The sequence below is a fragment of the Nesoenas mayeri genome (assembly GCF_963082525.1).
Source record: "Nesoenas mayeri genome assembly, chromosome: 11".
Lineage (NCBI taxonomy): Eukaryota > Metazoa > Chordata > Aves > Columbiformes > Columbidae > Nesoenas > Nesoenas mayeri.
In genome coordinates this window covers 23,183,441-23,195,542 of record NC_137563.1, presented here as the reverse complement: position 1 = coordinate 23,195,542, position 12,102 = coordinate 23,183,441, and positions in this window count along the sequence as shown.

Sequence of the window (12,102 nt, the reverse complement as noted above, 5' to 3'; positions counted from 1 at the left end):
ACTGGTCTATAATTACCCGGGTCCTCCTTCTTGCCCTTTTTCAAGACTGGAGTGACATTTGCTTTCCTCCAGTCCTCGGGCACCTCTCCCGTTTCCCAAGACTTGGCAAAGATGATGGAGAGCGGTCCAGCAATGACCTCAGCCAGCTCCCTCAGCACCCGTGGATGCATCCCATCTGGACCCATGGATTTATGGATCTCCAGACTATTTAATTGCTCCCTAACCCAGTCCTCATTGATTAAAGCAAACTCCTCCATTGACCTGGCTTCATCCAGGGTCTCAGGGGTACAGGGCTCCCCAGGACAGCCTCCGGCAGAGTAGACAGACACAAAGAAGGCATTCAGTAATTCTGCCTTCTCTGTATCTTCTGCCACCAGGGCACCCACCCCATTCCTCAGTGGGCCTACATTGCCTCTGGTATCAGTTTTATCCGCTATGTATTTGAAAAAGTTCTTTTTGCTGTCCTTGACCCCTCTCTCCAGCTGTCATTCTAAGGAGGCCTTGGCTATCCTAGCTGCCTTCCTACATCCTCTAACAGCAGCCTTATATTCCTCCCAAGTGGCCAGCCCCTGCTTCCATGACCTGTAAACTCTCCTCTTCTGCTTGAGCATACCCAACAGATCCCTATTCAACCACGCAGGCCTCCTGGCTCTCTTCCTTGACTTCCTACGTGTGGGGATGCTCTGATCCTGAGCGTGGAAGAAGCAATCTCTGAATGCAATCCAGAGATCAGCCTGGCTGCCCACGGAGCCGCCTTCCACTTACATCGCTCTTCACCACCATTGGTCGGGATGGCTGTCAGTCTCCTCCCTTGAGCTGATCCTGCAGCTGATTGGCTGCCTGGGCTGTCACTCTGCCCTGGTTTGGGTTCCACACTGCCATGAGGCGCTGTGTCCTCTGACTGGCAGACTGGGATTTCCCTCTGGCTCCTCCCATCAAATGATTGGTCAGACTGCTTGTCAATCATCCATGTGCTGCACTCCCACCAGGTGTGATTGGTGCAGCCAGCACAGCCCGGTCCTGAATGCTGCTCAGTTTGTTCAACACTCGTCACCTTTTCTGCAGGTCTCAAAGCTTGATTGGCTGGTTACCTCTCAGTCACATGGCTCACCCCGCCTCCTCAAATGTGATTTGCTCTCCTCGGTCCACTGACTCTCTAGAGACTTCTGCTTGGTTGTTGCCAGGCAACGAGCTCCACCTGAAAATGAAGCTGTGTGGTCTGAACAAAGGCCATGGGTGATAAACGACACTTTGGGACCCTGAACATGATGATTTGTCCCCAAGGAGGAGGCTCTGGGCACTCAAAAGGACGGGCAGATGCTGCAGATGGTGCTTTGGGCCCTGAACACGAGGGGACCCTCTGGGTTCCCACCCGAGCTGGGTTTGGTGCCCAAAGAGTGGGAAGAGGAGCGGTGGTTGGTGAGGACGTATTGGATCGTGTGGGACCTGAGCCCGACGTCCATGGGGTGGAACAAGGGGTGGAGAAAGGACCGTTGTGGTGGCGACACTGCTCCTGCATGGATCTCCAGAGGCTGCAGGAGGATTTCTGCTCCACAAGGGATCAGCACAAGCCAGTGGCCCGTTCATGTCTGTCACTGCTCTGGGGATGTAACCTCGGCAGCACCTGCACAGCAGGAGTGTCCTCACTGCCAGCACCAGCTCTTTCCTCTGTCTCCACCTCTGTCCCCATCTCCCCGTGCTCTCCTCCTTCCCAGGCACCTTTCCTGCCTCCTCCCGGACCCATCAAGGCCTCTGTCTGTCCCTAAAAGGAAAGAAAACCTTTCCACACTGACGCCATCAAATAACCGCATGAAGTAAAAACATTTTTAATGGGAAGGGTAACCCTAACTTTTCCCTGTCTGAATGGTTTTAATAATTGTACTGCAGTTTTTAAAAAATAGCGTAGCTTTAGTTTCTACTGGGAGGGTATCTTCTGTGTGCCGTTGAGATTTCACACATATTATAGCAATTTCTTTATTCTCCCTGTTCAGTTGCCTTCGACACGTATCATGTTATGTCCATAGGCAACCATCCAGAATTGGTATTTAGTTTTGATATTGTTAGGTATCGCAGTTGAGATGGACAAATGACATAGACCGTGTTCTTAGGTAAAAACAGCAGTCTCCATTTACTGGCACAAACACCTTTTTATATATTTTTACCAGCTCAAGTGTCTTTTTGCTATTGGTTACAAGTTGCAGTAATAGCATCTCATTGGCTAATTTTGCTGTCATCAGTGTTACTCTTTTACTCCCTTCTCTCTCATGGGTACACCTTAATATCTCTGGATACTCCTTTACTCCTATCTTTCTCACAGGTAGGCCTTAATATCTTCAAGGCTAATTTCTGTTCCCATGTCCTCCCTTAGGTAATCCACAGACTCACCAGAGTCCCCCACAAGATACCAAACTGAGGGTGTCAGTTCATCCCCGGGGCCACACACACGTGCCACACGCATTTCTTCCATCGCCTCCTCCTCTGGTGACACACAAGAGCTGATAGCACATGAGGTTTTGCTAAGAATCTCTCCAAGCACTTCAGTTTCTCCCTGGATGTTCCAAAGGCACCTGAGACACATTTGGACAGGGACAGTCGTAGCCCACTCCATGAGGCTCTGTATGGGGATATAGTGGAAGACTGGGGAGGCGGTTAGTTAAATGTAAATACGCTCAAGTGACTTGCACTTGTCTGTAGAAAAAGCTCATACCTCACACTAGTTGTTTTACTGACCTTGTGTGCTTGATGAGTAGAACCTCTGTGTTAGATAACATAGACCTGTGAGAAAGTCCAGGCACCTCATCACTATGTCTGAGATTCCTGCTTCGTTGTGAGAACGAGCGGGAAGCTGCGCCCGCCTGAAGCCTTGAAATACAGGCGAGGTCAGCAGGCCTGGTGATCTTCCAGCAGGGATGAACTGACCAGCGCCTGCGTCCCTGCTGCTGTCACCTCTGCCTGGGAGCTCAGGTGTGGCTTCGGAGATCCCCCAGTAGAGAGGGAACTAAAATTAAACTTACTCTTTGCAAATGCATTTGTGGCCTCTGGCTCTTCTTGCGATGTGCCTGCGTATGTGTACACAGGCTCTGCAAACAAAACATTGTTCTTGCCCATGGCACTGTGCCAAATGCTTTACTGACGTCAAGGTAGACCACATCCACCGCTCTGCCATCACCTATCCACCTTGTTATGTCTTTATAAAAGGTGATGAGGTTGGTCAAGCATGACTTTCTGATGGTGAAGCCATGTTGACTGCCCTTAATGATCCTGTTATACTTGACATGCCTTGAGATGGCACCAAGGATAAGTCGTTCCATCGGCTTCCCAGGGATGGAGGTGAGGCTGAAGGGTCTATAGTTACCCGGGTCCTCCTTCTTGCCCTTTTTCAAGACTGGAGTGACATTTGTTTTCTTCCAGTCCTCAGGCACCTCTCCTATTTCCCAAGAGTTGGCAAAGATGATGGAGAGCGGTCCAGCAAAGACTTCAGCCAGCTCCCTCAGCACCCGCAGGTGCATCCCATCCAGACCCATGGATTTATGGATGTCCAGATTTCCTAACTGCTCCCTAACCCAGTCCTCATCAACTGAGGCAAACTCCTCCATTGTCGTGCCTTCCTCTGGGGCCTCAGTGGTACGGGGCTCCTCAGGACAGCTTCTGGCAGAGTAAACAGACACAAAGAAGGCATTCAGTAACTGCCTTCTCTGTATCTTCTGTCACCAGGGCACCCAGCTCGTTCATCAGTGGGCCTACATTGCCTCTGGTGTTACCTTTATCTGCAACGTATTTGAGAAAGCTCTGTTGTCTTTGACCCATCTGCTGTCATCATGACTGTACCAGAGGTCTGATGTGCTTTCTGACCTCATGGACCCTCTGGTCCTGCTTTCCTCCTGCTGTTCAATCCTCTTCCTGCAAGAGAAGTGACAAGCAGCCAGTGTCCCCTCTGTGGCACCTGGACCTTCCAGAGCTGGACGGCTGGTGAGAAGTGTCACCATCAACCAAGGCTCCATGTGAAGTCTTCTCCTGGCACAGCAACAGCTCTGGCTGTGCCTGGTGAGCACCACGCTGCCCCAAGGAGAACAGCAACACTGGCAGTGACTCCTGGGCCATGTCCAGCTGGGCAGAGTTGATTTGAGGGCAGGTTGGCAGCAGACCCTGAGGCTGTGCCGGGGGTGGCCACATCTGGCTCCTGCCAGCAGCATTTTGGAAAGTCCCTTCCCAGCTGTGAACGCCAGGCCAAGGGCATGTGGCAGAAAGATCCCCCAGCCCCAAGGGTCCCAGCCCGCAACTGGCCTCTATCCCCAAACTACTCAGACTTGTAAACAGACTCTGCCTCTACCTGAATTATCTTCAGTTTTAAGAAAAAAAAAAAGAAACAAACTCAAGTGTACTTCTGGATGAGGCTGGACTAGGTTTGGGATCAGGACCAGGGGTGCTGCAGGAGCAGGTGTCTCCCAGCATGGACAGGCCGGGGGGACCTGTCGACCCCCACCAGGGCGCAGTTCAACAGCCCTGGGCCCGAGCGCTCAGCCCAGGGACAGCCCCACAACCAGGGTCAGAGCGGTTCCTGCTGCTGCCCCGAGGGTCACCAGCCCCAGGCAGCCCTGAGCCAGAGTGCAGGTGTCTGAGCTGGGCTGAGCTGGAAGGGGCTGGAAAACAGCTCATAGGGAGGAGGCGATGGAAGAAAGTGCCGTGTGTATGGCACTGGGGATGAACTGACACCCTCAGTTTGGTATCTGGACCCGTGCTGGGCTTGCACATGGACTAAGCCCCAGCTCAGAGCACAAATTGCTACAAATTGCTATTCCCAGTCCTGGGTGCCAAGCGCTGGTCCTGGTCTCTCCTGCCTGGTGCGGCCCGAGCTCATTACTGCCCTGCCTGGTCTTGCCTTGGGGCTTGGAGAACTTGGGTGAAAAAGAAAGACAGGCTCGTGTGGTTATGAGATCTTTTAAGTGTCCTGGGATTGCTTTGCTAATCACTCTGTAACGGTTCCTGGGCCATAAACACGATATGTGCCCAGAGAGGCAAACAAGTCCATGAACCAACTTTCCTATTAAGGTTTCTATCTCACAAAAGAAAAACCACACTTCCATTTTCTCATTGGCAACAGACTGAAAGATGGAAGCTGAAGCAGCATCTGCCTCTTGTGAAAACAGGTAACAACAGATGGTTCCACTCAGTTGATCCTTAGTTGCTTCCTGCACAGGAAACCTGTCCATTAATTTAGTCTTTGGTTTACAGGCAGGGCCTTGCTGATGTTCCTGTGTAGGCAGAAAGTGTGTGGATGTCAGGCTTTCTGGAGATTTGTGACTGAGTTTTCTCGTTCCTTTTAATCAGGAAAATAGTTCTGTGTACTCCTGACTTCTCCCCTAAGCTGGTGGGTCGAGAAAAGGATGGGGAGTTCCAGTGAGCTCAGGGAGGACCAGGTAGCATCACAGGCAAAGTAGACTGGAACTCGACTTCATGAAAATTAATGGAATTTATTGACAGATGAAACTGACACCTCTCCCCCATCTTTGGGCAGATCACCGTGCACCCTGAACCGATACAGGCAGGTGTAGTCCGGGTGGCCCCAGTTGCTCAGCACTTGCAGCCTGATGTAATTCACGACCCCAGGCAGCTCGTTCTGAAATGACAGGAAGAAATGAGTCGCCTTTTCCTCTGTGGCACGTGAGCGCTGACAGAAGTGCCGCAGTGACGGCCTCGATCAGCAGCTTCCTTCCTGCTGCCCTGCGGGGGCTTTGACCTGTCATGGTCAAGATGTTCCCTCATTGGGCCATGAGAACAGCAAAGGAAGGAGCAGCGACCAGATGCCTCAGCAAATACACTGGAAAGTTCTCGCCTGCTTTGGGACACAGGCTTCCACAGTCAGAAGACCCAGTGCTGGGGTCAGTATAACGTCTCGTTGCCTTCTCTAGAAAGTCACAGAAACAGAATGGCCTCCCGGTCACTACTCACTGCCAGCACCAACAGAATCCTCAGGAAGCCCAGTATTTCTGGTCTTTAACTGGCAAAACAGCAGTCCTGCATCCTATGAGATGTGGCCGCTTGTGTGCACTTGAGGTCCAGACCGTCAAGCTGATTCCAGCTTCAACTGTGGCGCTTCTAAGCACTAAGCACCCAAAATGAAAGAGAAGACTGGCAGTTCAGACATCTGCCACCAGGAAGTTAAAGCAGAAGAAAGGCCAGGGTGGCACACACTCAAGGACAGGGCTGCCTGTAGCCTTTTGGCAGGGAAGCCTCTCCCCATCCAACTGCATTTCTCCTCCTCTCTTACAGTTCTCCTCCCTCTGTGTCCCCATACCTTCAGCTGGAAGGTCTGACTGGGATTCAGCGCCGCCAGGAAAGTGAACTGTCCCAGGGACATTCCCTGCTCGTCGTGTTCTTCCTTGAAGCCCTAGAGAAAAACAGGAGTGGAGAAAACAAGAGCGTCTGGTGCATCATGGAAGACTGAACTTCAGTCGGTGAACTATGGGGTTATTTCAGCTACATAGTCCAAGGACGGTGACCACAAGGAAAAGACTTGAAGCTGCAGGTGGGCAGCACGCTACACTTGCCTACTCAACGAGTCCAAGCTGGAAGTCGGAAAAGGAGCAGACACTTCCAGTGAGAGGGAGGTAACCTGAGGATCACAAATGCCACTGGGATTGGAAGCCAAGAAGGTTTAGGACCACGTACTGTCCAGCTCCTTTTCCTTGTGGCTCCTGGAGTAGCATCTTGCCCGAGCAGCTTTTTGTTTTTGAGTGGTACATTGAATAAAAGAGGAATAAAATGGGAAGGGAGCGACTACAAGGACACTGTTTCTTCTGAGAGACAGGAGGAAGCTTCAGGCCACTGGACTCTTTGACCCATCTTCATTCCCTGCTTAGCAATGCTGTGCAAGCCCCTGCCCCCAACTCCAGAGAAATCACTTATGTAGACAGCAAAGTCCTTTGGAGCTCCGGAGATACTTTCTCCGTCGAACGCTGTCCCTGAGACATGGTCCATGGTGACTGCTCTTGGAATGACTGGCACAGAGAGCTTGATGAACACATGACCCTGACTTCCTGGAAAGGGCCAGCAGTTTCCAGGATGAATTTCTGGCTGAAAGGAGAAGAAGAAACTACATTGACATGGAGAAGGTTGCCCTGGCTCTCATTCCTGCCATGAGCATCAGAGGATTAATAATCATTTGGCCAATCAGTTCTGCTCTGAACCACAGCCAGTGCCTTCAGTCGCACTCTGTGGGTACCGAACAGAGCAGCAGCTGTGAGAATTCACGTATCACAAAACCATTCCGCAGAGAAGCCCTTCGATGGCTGGGAGCTGGGTGCGCTAGTTGTAGAATCTCAGTGGCCTCTCCTGGTCCAGAGCCCTCAACAAAAACAAGCCAGGGTTGGTGTGGCTTAAAGGCCCCTGCCCAGAGCAGGTGGCAGCTCCAGGCCCACCTGGATGAACCTTTCCTGTCAGGGCAAGAACTCGCTCGCTCCCTCTCATCCACTCCCACCTCCTTCCACTGGCACCAGCCAGCTGTTCAGATTGTGCCGGCAGCTCAGGAGCAGGGCCAGGACAGCTTGAGAGCCCAGCATGGGACCCTCCAGCAGTGCAGGCTCTCAGCACCCGCTGTTGCTCAGTAAGAACACATCCCAGAGCTCTGCAGGCACCTCTGCCATTCTGCTTCCGTGCCATGCTGACAGTTTGCACAGCGGCTGGGCAGACACAGACTGCAGGAGCAGCCTGGCCTGGCAGAAGCTCCCACGTAGAACCTGGGGCACTTTGGGAGAGGAAATACTCAGCAGGGAGACACAGGAGGAAAGCAGGTCCATGCAAGGAGGCAGGAGAAGAAGCTTTGAGGATCAAAGATAGGGGAAAAGGCAACTCTGAGCAGCATGTGTGGTTCATTATCCCGACCTATGTTTTACTGCTTCTTGGTGCTCCTACCTCCAGAATAAGCTCAAGGGACCTCATGTAATCCATCAATGGCAGGGAATAGAAGAAGAGTTTGGCTTTGGCGTTCCGGAGGGATGGAGAAGTCCTGGAATGAATGACAGCAGCCCCTGGAAATTAAAACATGAGCAGAATCATCAGGCAGTGTCAGGAGGAATATTGCACTCTTGACTTGGAAAAGGTTTCTCAGTTATCATCTATGTCCCACAGTTGTTTCCCCTCTTTCTTACTGGCACGGCCTCTCTGGAACACACAGCAAGGTGTCATTAAAGTGTCGTATGGGGCCATGGAAAAAGACAAGAACGTGAATAAGGCTTTCTGAGCTTCCCATGGGATCTGGCCTGTTACACACTCTGTCAGTGGGTGCACGTTTAGGGCACAAATTGACCCTTGACTTCTCGTCCCTTCTCTCCCACCCCAGGGCAAGTTACAATACCCATCTTGTCAATCTGGACAGGAAGAGCTTTAGAACCGGTTTGTATGTACAATGTCACGGCACCTGCTGATTTCAGGGCGTGATCTGGCATCGGGACCTGGATTTCCACCAGATTCTCCAGGGCTTGATTGATGATCTCCTGAACAGCCTGGGAAGGAACACAAAGGACAGTGCCTGTTAGAAGGAAAAGGACCGGGGCAAGCAGCTCCCCTGCAAGGCCAGCCAAGGTGAAAGGGGACAATGCCCATCTCAGATGCAAGGAACACTCGAATTGCCTGGAAGGTCTTTCTCTCCAGTCCTCTTTGAGGAGGACCCAAGACCTGGACGCAGAGGAAGGTACAACCCAGACAGTTGTCATTCCCGTCACGCTCTCTCTTCCGCATAAGGAGGTGTGGAGCAACAGGAAAAGGAAGTGTGGCCATGACAGCACTTGTTCCAGCAGCACCAGCCTGTTGGCTGTGACAGGGAATGGAGTAGGATACGTGCCGGAGGGAGGATACTTCTGCCTTGTGCCCTTACCCGTCCGGTCAGCCTGGGAGCTTTGCCTGCTTCAGTCCTTCCTGTAGAGCCTGCTCCGCGACATCCTTTGTGCTCCAGCGCAGATGGTAAAGCTGTTCCTGGAGCTTATGGAGCTGGTCTGGCAGGGACAGGGTTTTGCTCAGGTCTTGTAACTGTGCGGCGGTGCTCCAGAGGCTTTCTTCGCCAAGTTGGCCCAAGTGGTAAATACCTGTGGGACACACACCAGAGCTTAGAACTTGGTCTAAGGCTGGGTTATGCTCCAGGGTGCCTGCTCCCCTTTCTGTGTCTCTCTCAAGTGCCCTAGTTGTCTCTCATTGTCTTTGACAGTGGCCATCATGGCATAAGGGCTTCACAACCAATGGACGTTCTCTGCCCTGGACTGTGCTCCTTGTCCTGCAGAAGATTCTCAGCTCCCTGGGGCAGGAGAGCTCAGCCACGGCCTCTCCCTGGGCTGAAGAGAACTGGCTCAGCCCTCCTGGGGAAGGCAACTCAGCCCTTCCTCACCCACACCCGTCCCGCTGGAGCAGGGACCGGCACAGCTCTGCGGGGACTTTCTGCTCTTGGCTGAGCTCCTCTGGTCACAGCAGGGGAAAAGGAACATGACAGGATGGAGCCCTGAGTACCTCCTAAAGCACCGTCCTCAGGTTGGAGCTCTACAGACACTCACCGAAGGAGAGCAGACTAAGAACCAGCACCAGCATTGTTGCTTTCTGAGTCTTCATCTTCCTGCAGAGCAGATAAAGGAAAAGGCTGGTGAAGCTGGTGGTACCCGTGCAGATCAGCAGCAGACTGGAGAGCAGCACCAGGGACTAAGAGCAGGAAGTGCAACAAGAGCTGTGGCAACACTTCCTGTCTGTGGGGCTGGACAGGGATTCTTTGGAAACGGAAGGGATATAACGAACGCCTGTTTCTCCTGCCCACCATCCGATCAGCACTTGTGCTGATCCTGTTCTCCACCCTCTCAAGAGAAGGTTCAGCCTGTGCCCCTACAGTTCAACAGCTGCCAGGGGGGTGTGTCTCTCCCCCCTCGCAGCGTTTCTTTAGCAGCCAGGTTATCTCTGGACCTTCTCTTGGCATAACTACAGACAGATGCAGACTGGGTAAAGAGGGAGGGCGGCTGAATGTCAACGCGTGCTGGCAAGCAACGGGCAACCAAGGAAGTGCCAAAGAAACCCTCTGGTGTCTGGGCCCTGCTGCCCTGAGCCTGATCTGCCGAGACACAGCACACACCGCTCTGCAAGGGGGAAATTCCTCCTGCCTGTTCCAGGAGGCTCTCAACAGGCTCACAGCAACACTCATCAGGAATAAACAATCCCCTTCTGTTCTCCTAGAGAACACCTTGCACTCCTTAGAGGATCTTGAGCCCCTTTCCTAAGGCAGAGCCCTGGTGAGGAGCTGACCAGGTTTCCCAAGGAAACCTCCTCTGTCAGGAGCACAAGTCAAATCCACGGCCAAGAGAGGACACGGGGGTGTCCTTCTGGTCCCAGTAGAGAGGAAAACCAAGCAGGCTCAAGGACAGAACCCACCCTGCAGAGCACAATACAGGACGGAGCTCAGCTCTCACAATTACTGCGGCAGGCTGTATCTGGGTCACCCCCTGGGACACTCTCTCTCCGATCCAAAATGGAGCTGTCCCTCATTCTGCAGAGATCAAAGGCTTTCTGGGCCCAGCCCTTGCGTTCATGAAGAGACTGAAAGGCGGCTGCTGCCTTCCAGCAGCTCCAGACCCAGCTCTCAGGCTGCCCTCATGTTCCTCCCCTGTCTGCCCGCCACCCACCCCAGCTGACGAGGTGGAAAACACACCTGGGGAAAGGGGAGAAAGATTTTTCAAACGTACCCATTCAGACCTTCCACCATCTCTGTGTGTCTCCTGCTACCTGCTGAGGTGCAGGTAACAAGCATCTTGCTCGCTCAGGAGTGAGCCAAAAACTCTGCGATCTCAGTTCCCTCAAGATCGAGAGTGACCAAGGCGCAGGGAGACCCCTGGTCTTACACCTGCTGTGCCGACCTCAGCGCTGATGCTGCTTTGTGACATCAACGGCAGTGGCTGATGTCACAATGGAAGAGGCTGTGCCACGTTTGCAGGCAAAGTCCAACCTGACAGGAGCGGGTCTTGCAGTTCTGTCTGCCAGGGAAGAAATCCTTCACCATAGAAAGACGGGAAAGGTACAGGAACATGTTAGAATCACAAAACAGACTGTCACCCACTCTTCCTCTTGCTTATCAAGGTTCAGATGATGTAAGAAAAAAAAAAATAAAAACACAAAAAAAGTGAGATAGCTGTTCTTATTTTATGGAACCCATTATATCAGCCACTTAACATTCTAGTCCAAGTCCAGTCTGAACCTCAGAATAAGAAATGCCGTCTTAAAATTTCCAGGAAAAGGAAGGGCTTTGAAGTGGCAAGACCAGAAAACGTTCATGAAAGCACCGCCATGCAAATACACATCTCAGATCACAGACCACCTGCCCCGTTACCTAGGGCACTGATGTTCTCAGCAGATTCGCAGCCACTGACATCTTGAAAATAGCACAAAGTCTCATGTTCTTTAGCACTGAGCACGTAGGTTGGAACTGGATCTGGTAAGAAAACCATCTGCAGTCAGTCTGGTTTCATTCGAGGACATCAGCACAAGTTCAGTTCACATTCACAAGGAATCACAGCAGGTCCCAACTGTCCCTGCAGACCCCAGCACGGCTCCTGTGCAGGGTCCTGAGGAGCAGGAGGCACAGAACGAGAAACCTCCCTCAAAAGAAGCCCCCAGCCCCCTCTTTCACCAAGTTGCACAGAGCAGCAGCTGAGAACAACCTCTGCCACACCTACACCCAGCTCTGCTGTCTGCACAAGGAGACCAGCTCTGTCTTGCTTTTCTTAGTGACAGACTGAATCCAGTTCTGGTTTGCTGCAGGCACCAGCCCAGGAATTCTGGGTGTCTCCTGCTGCTGCTGGAGCAGTTGTTTGCCAGCATTTTCAAGATTGGTTTTGCATATTTTGTATTATTTTCTCTATCTGATCATTAGATCTAAATCACATTTATTCTCAGGCAAATGTTTAGAACAGGTCTGCCCTATACAGCAGCATTGCAGGTTCTTTCCCTGATTATACTGTTCAAGGGTCAAAACAAATGGGTGTGAGGAGAATACATAAAATGCACATATGTCGAGGGTTAAGATTGCGGCGTGACAATAAAACCCTGGCAGATGTATTGTTAACCTCCTCTCCCCCCCCA